Raw genomic sequence first — 6,887 nt, 5'->3', positions numbered from 1 at the left:
TTGTATTTACGTATCATGAAAATAATCTAATAGAAATACTGGTAAAAAGTGGCTTTTTTATAGATGCCAATGTATATTCTAACTTTAAGGGGAATTCATTCATTTAAACAAATAGCTGGCAACTCTGAAAACTCTAGTGATCATACCACTATTCAGAAATAACAAATTATCCCAAGCAGGTTTATTCACAGAAAAAAAAAAAATCAAAAAACAAAAGAACCAAACATAGAAGCTATTAACAGAATTATTTTGTTGCAAATTTATTGACTCTAGACTTGGTCATGCATGCTTAATTCATGTTAATGATAACTGACTCTCAAAACCAGTTACCCATGAAGTCAAGCTTCTTTACATATTTCAAGGTAGATCAAAATAACTTTTAAAATATCCTTTGATGATGAGACCAGGCACAAATCATTATAAAAGCAACTCATCTCTAGAAGATGTGACTTACTGCCTTATAGTATTAGATCAATGCTGCAATTTGCATCCGTGTCTGGAGCACTGCACCTGTGACCTTAATCCGTTAACAGCACTGCAATGAAAACGATCGCAAGAGACAAGTTAAGATGGGCAGCTCCTCTCATACTTTAAGCTAATGATGAACAGTTTAAATTGAGAGGAAGATTCACACTGCTTCTTACGGCTGCCACCTTCTTGGCCGTCCCCGGGTGTTTAGTAAGGTGCAAAACCTTGGAAATGGACACCCTGAATGGACACAGAACGACTCCTATAGCTATTAAAAGCCACTGGATGAATGCGAACACTTACTATACCTCAATACGGAGCCCCCTGGGAACAGGGATGAAGAAGAACGCTGCCAGCACACATTCATGCAAACACGCTATATCTCCTTTCTCCACACAGCCCAGAAAGGCCCCGCAAGTCCTTTTTACCCCATCAGCCACAAAAATTCCCTTCAGCACAAGCGGCGTTTGATCCAAGCCGCCCCCCAGAGGCTTCACCGAGTTCCAACGGGCGGGCCCCGGCGCGAAAACTGACCCCCCAGGCGCCCCCGCGACCACTGCCGCCCCCCCAACTCCCACAGGGGCTGTCGGCTCCGGCTGAGGGGCCGAGCAGACACCCCGGCCGTACCCACCTGCCCCGGGCGGGCGCGCAGGACCATGGCGGCCGCAGCGTTCCCTTCCCACGTTCGAAACTTCCCGCCGCAACCCCGCGTGACGTCACACCGCCCCGCCGCGAGCGGGCGATCACGTGCACGGAGCGAGGCGCGCCCGCTGCCGCGGTGCGCATGCGCAGGCGGCGCCGCGGAGCTTTTCTCCCTGCGGGGGTCGCGCGTCGCGCCGGGACTGACGGCAACGACGACGGCGGGGCTGCGGGCGGCGCGGGCCGGTGTCCCTGCGGTGACGTTGCCGGGCGAGCCCCTGCGGACGCGCCCCTGCGGGCGCGGCGACAGGTCAGTGGGGCGCGGCGGGGGCAGCTGGGCGCGGTGGTGGTGTTGGCGGCGGCGGTGGCGCAGGCAGGGGGCGCTGCAGCCCCCCGGCACCACCTCCGCCCCCCCCCCCCCCCCCGTCTCCTCTCTTTCAGGCGCATGCGCCGGGCGCGCCTCGTGCCGCTGAGTGAGGCGGCGGCCGCTGGGCTGAGGGGGCTTGCGTGTGCCGGGCGGTTGGTCGGGCACCTCAGGTGGATGGCGGGAGCCTTCTGGTCAGGGCAGCGTCGCTGTCGGCGTGTCGCCAGCGGGTACTGCCGCTCGTCCCCCTTAATCGTGCCCTGGCCTCGCCTGCGGTGGCCCTCGGCTCCTGGGCATCCTTTCGTCCCGGTGCCCACTCCCCCCGATGTGTGTGGTGCTTTCCTGGTGCTCTCTAACCGCCCCTTTCCCTCAGCGTCACCTGAGGCTCTGTGGTGACTTTGTTTTGAGGTGAAGTGCACAGGTTGTGGTGTTGGCTGGGGTGCCTTCACATGGGGTTCTGACCTGACACCTCGTGGGGGAGGAAAGGGTCTCATGTTGAGGGAGGGACACGGGGAGTGGCTGAGTTCGGGCCAGTGTGTGCACAGTCACTTTACTATTTTATGCGTACAAGGTCTGTGAGCAATCGCAGCAGCAGCGCTGAAACCTGCAGCGGTCAGTACCTGTGCAACGGGCAGATAGATGTATGGTGGTCGGCCTGCTCGGTAACTTGCATTCAGTTAGTTGCTGCACTGGCAAAGATCAAGTCGGGGCTGGAAAAATCTATTTCATGTTGTGTTTCTCCCCTTTGAGGCTAAAGAATATGAGATTCTCACAGTTGTGCAGTGTTTCTGGGCCAGTCTGTGTGCAGCTGCTAATAGGGCGGCAGAACGCCTTGCTTCTGTATCTACCGCTATCTTACTCCCAAGTGCATATTCCTACTGCTTCCCTTCACCAGCTCTGCTGCTTGTTCAGCTCCCTAATGCGTTGGTTTAGCCTACTTACCCGGAAAGGAAAGGACTAGAAAATAGCGACTTCTCGGGTCACAGAGTTGAACTGGCTTACCAGAGGGTGAGATACTGAGTAGCAAGGAAGATGAGGGATCTGGGCTGCCCTTTTGGTGTCAGTGAACTGTTGGCTCATATACCTGAATCCATCTAATCATAGTTTTGTACTGGGGACCTGCATTTTATTAAAACCCCACTTTCCTCCTCTTGTGATGACTGAGGAAGGGGTAACAAAGGCAGGACTGACACAGTGGGGTCTGCCTGTGTCTGGAAATGCCCATCACTGTCATGTGGAAGCAAAGTCTTTTCTGTTTGTGACCACACTGCTTTCGTGAGATCTATTGAATGCCTTAAATGTAGGTTTATATATTGGTTTCATTGCTTAGAATGGGGAAAAACCTGGAGGTTCTTGGGTTTTTTTAATTAAGAAAATTGTGCTGGTCCCCATGTATTTACTTCTTTCTTAGCTTGCTTTTTGTGGAGTGAAGTGACAAGGCAGGATAGGAACTCGCACAGAGGCATAGCTGCAGCAATTTATATTAGGTTATGAATCCCAAAGGTGGATTACAGAATGCATTTTTGAAAGTAGTTTCAAGTTTGCTGAATACTTGCATTTATTTTGAAGTAAATGCCCAGAAGAGGAAGCGTTGTCACTGACTATATGGAAACATTTTTATGGAATCATTGAAAAAACTTTTGATTCTTTCTCCTCCCTCCGCCCCCTCCTTGCTCTATTTTGCTATTTAAAATGCCCAAAGCAATTAAGCATTTGCATCAGTGCTTAATATAAAAGAATAAAGTATATTTTGTAACTGGAACTCTGTTTCTTCCAGACTGTGGATTACAGTTAGATTTGATTATGTTTTTCTAGATCTTTGTAACAGTAGAAGTAGGGTTTAGAACTCAGCTGTGTACAGGTTAGCACCAACATGTTTAATATTTGCCTTATAAAGTACAGGTAAGTTTATCTAGATTTGTGTGGGCCTGTATTATTTTGATTTACATTATCTTCGCTCTCTTAGAGTTGCCTCCCCCTGTTTAACTGTTCCTCCTTCAGTGTTCCACATAGAGACACTGTTTTTACTTCATTTGAGGAAAGCTAAGGGATGGCAGCTGTTTTGCTTTAACAGTGAAGTTTTGGGCCTGCTTTTACTTTCTTCTGATTTCAGTGGTTTATCAGAATAGTGCTTGCAGCTGTGGTGCTGACACTTGAGGTTTGCAAGAGTAATTGCAAATTAAGAGAATACCAACAAAAAAAGCAAGCGCTTACTTATAAATAGTGTTTTCTTAAATCCTCAATTTTAATCTACTGTTGTCTCAGGTATGAGTGTTTTACTACTAAATGTAAGATTGTATACAAATTTTAATTACAGATTCACAGCTGACATTTGCTCTGTGTATCTCCAAGCTCTTCCAAAGTAATTTTCTCAAAGCTTCATTTCTAAAGCAAGCAGCACAAAATGAGGTGTGGGGGGAGAAGCCCAGAATACAGCTTGCAGCAGTTTTTCTTTAAGCTTTAGTGAGAATGTCTGTCTCTCCTGGGAAGGAAGTCCCAAGGCTGAGTGACTCAAAATGCATGAAACACTTAGATGGCTTCTTAAAATAAAGCTTTGCAAGTATATAAACCACATTCATTATATGTCAGTGTGGTCATTTAATGCTGTTTAGCCATTAAAAGCATCCCATAATGATGCCTTACTTTTAATGGTGCAACTCACTATAGCCCTCAGCTAAATAGTATATTGTTCTGCAGATAGTTAATATAAATATCTTGCCGAAGGACTTGAACAGAGCTTGGAACTTCTGCTTCTGTTAGGTGTTTTACCTGGCTTATCTTTTCAAGGTAACCGTTGACCTTTCGCTATCTTGAGTGGTCAGCTCACAGCAGGGAGAGAAACTGATATCCGGCTAAGGAAGCCTGATTTGCACAATAATTTGAAGACCATTTCCATTTTTGTCATCCTGTTGTAGAGGTGGGCTTCCTCTGTGATGGCTGTACTCACTTTTCCTTCTATGTTGCCTTGGCAGAGAGCTGAGAAGTCTTTCATATGGTGATTGCTACATTAATTGCTTCGGTTTTTGTGTTAATTTCATTTTCAAGAAGCCGTCTGCTGTTGGCAGTATCGCCTTGTTTTGCACATGTAAAATCAAGTACTGTGGTGACTGGCAGTTTTCAAGGAGGGCTGACCAGCTACAGCAAATTGAAATGTGAACAAAAAAGATTAATCGATGCATTAAAAAGATTTTATATTTTTCAAGGTAAATCTGTACATTTAAGGCACTTCCCTCTAGTTATTCTGAAGTTCTGACAGAGCTTGGTTTGTCTTGCTTTTGTTGAGTGAAATCTCACGATCGCTTGTCCTTGTTCTTGTGGGCGACTTTTAACTTCCCAGACATCTGCTGGGAATACAACACAGCAGAACGAGACCAGTCCAGTCCCGGAGATTCCTAGAATGTGTGGGAGACAACTTCCTGACACAACTGCTGAGTAAACTGACCAGAGAAGGTGCCCTGCTGGATCTCCTCTTTGTGAACAGCGAAGGGCTGGTGGACGACATGGAGGCTGGAGGCCAACTAGGGCACAGCAGTCACAAAATAATAGAGTTCTCTATTCTTAGAGAGGTCAGGAGAGAGCTAAGCAGGACTGACATCCTGGACTTCAGACGGGCTGACTTTCTCTTGTCTAGGCACCTGCTTGAAAGGATCCCCTGGGAGACGATCCTGAAGGGTATAGGGGCCCAGGAAGGCTGGGCGCTCTTTAAGAAGGAAGTGTTAATGGCTCAGGAGCAGTCGGTCCCCAGGTGCTCTAAGAGAAGCTGATGACAGAGAAGACCACCCTGGCTGAACAGGGAGCTTTGGCTGCAACTCAGGGAGAAAAGGAGAGTTTACAGCTTATGGAAGAAGGGGCTAGCCACTCACAGTGATTACAAAGAGGCCATGAGGCTATGCAGGGTGGAAATCAGAAGGGCTAAAGCCCAACTTGAAATTAATTTGGCCTCAGCAATCAAGGATAACAAAAAGTTTCTATAAGTATGTAAGTAGCAAAAGAAAGTCCAGGGAGAGTCTCCATCCCCTGCTAGATGCAGGAGGAAATTTGGTAACAAGTGATGAGGAGAAGGCTGAGGTGCTTAATGCCTTATTTGCCTCAGTCTTCAATAGTAAGGTTAGTTGTACTGATGAAATCCAGCCTCCTCAGCCAGAATAAAGACTGGGAGAACGACCCCCCTGCAATCCAGGAGACAGTCAGTGACTACTGCATCACACAGACATACACAAGTCTATGGGACCGGATGGGATACACCCGAGGGTGCTGAAGGAGCTGGCTGGGGTGCTCGCCAAGTCACTTTCCATCATTTACCAGCAGTCCTGGCTGAACAGGGAGGTCCCGACAGGCTGGAAATTGGCCAATGTGACGCCCATCTATAAGAAGCGTTGGAAGAGCGATCCGGGAAACTAGAGGCCTGTCAGCTTGACTTCAGTACCTGGGAAGCTGATGGAGCAGCTCATCCTAAACACCATCATGCAACACATGAGGGACAACCAGATGCTCAGGCCCAGTCAGCATGGGTTTATGAAAGGCAGGTCCTGCCTGACAAACCTGATCTCCTTCTATGACAGGGTGACCTGCTTATTGGATGAGGGAAAGGCTGTGGATGTAATTTACCTTGACTTTAGCAAGGCCTTTGACACCATTTCCCACAGCATTCTCCTGGCAAAAATGGCTGCTTGAGGTTTGGACAATTGCACACTTTGCTGGGTAAAAAACTGTCTGGACGACTGGGCCCAGAGAGTTGTGGTGAATGGAGTTAAATCCAGCTGGTGGCTGGTCACGAGTGGTGTCCCCCAGGGCTCGGTTTTGGGGTCACTCCTGTTTATTGATGATCTGGATGAGGGGATCGAGTGCACCCTCAGTCACTTTGCAGATGACACCCAGTTGGGTGGGAGTGTTGATCTGCTCGAGGGTAGGGAGGCTCTGCAGGGAGACCTGGACAGGCTGGAGCCATGGGCTGAGGCCAGCTGGAGGAGTTTCAATCAGGCCAAATGCCGGGGGCTGCCCTTGGGCCACAACAACCCCCAGCAGCGCTACAGGCTTGGGGAGGAGTGGCTGGAGAGCTGCCAGTCAGAGAGGGACCTGGGGGGGTTGATTGACAGACAGCTGAACAGGAGCCAGCTGTGTGCCCAGGTGGCCAAGAAGGCCAATGGCATCCTGGCTTGTGTCAGCACTAGCGTGGCCAGCAGGGACAGGGAAGGGATCTGACCCCTGTACTCGGCACTGGTGAGGCCGCCCCTCGATTCCTGTGTTCAGTTTTGGGCCCCTCACTACAAAAAGGACATAGAGTTACTCGAACATGTCCAGAGAAGGGCTACAAAGCTGGTGCAGGGTCTGGAACATGTCCTGTGAGGAGCAGCTGAGGGAACTGGGATTGTTTAGTCTGGAGAAGAGGAGGCTGAGGGGAGACCTCATCGCCCTC

At 49.1% G+C, this 6,887-nt stretch overlaps 1 protein-coding gene across 1 annotated transcript in view; it reads left to right on the top strand.

Annotated features, from left to right (window-relative positions):
• The first annotated feature begins 1,294 nt into the window (after positions 1 to 1,294).
• Positions 1,295 to 6,887, top strand: part of LARP7 (La ribonucleoprotein 7, transcriptional regulator) — a 30,329-nt gene continuing 24,736 nt past the window's right edge. Inside the window, exon 1 of the mRNA XM_074903912.1 lies at positions 1,295 to 1,417. The gene's annotated coding sequence lies outside the window, so the exon portion shown is untranslated. The remainder of the gene's footprint in view (positions 1,418 to 6,887) is intronic.

Source organism: Athene noctua, chromosome 4 (assembly GCF_965140245.1).
Source record: "Athene noctua chromosome 4, bAthNoc1.hap1.1, whole genome shotgun sequence".
Taxonomy (NCBI): Eukaryota; Metazoa; Chordata; class Aves; order Strigiformes; family Strigidae; genus Athene; species Athene noctua.
This window is presented reverse-complemented; position numbering and strand designations above follow the sequence as displayed.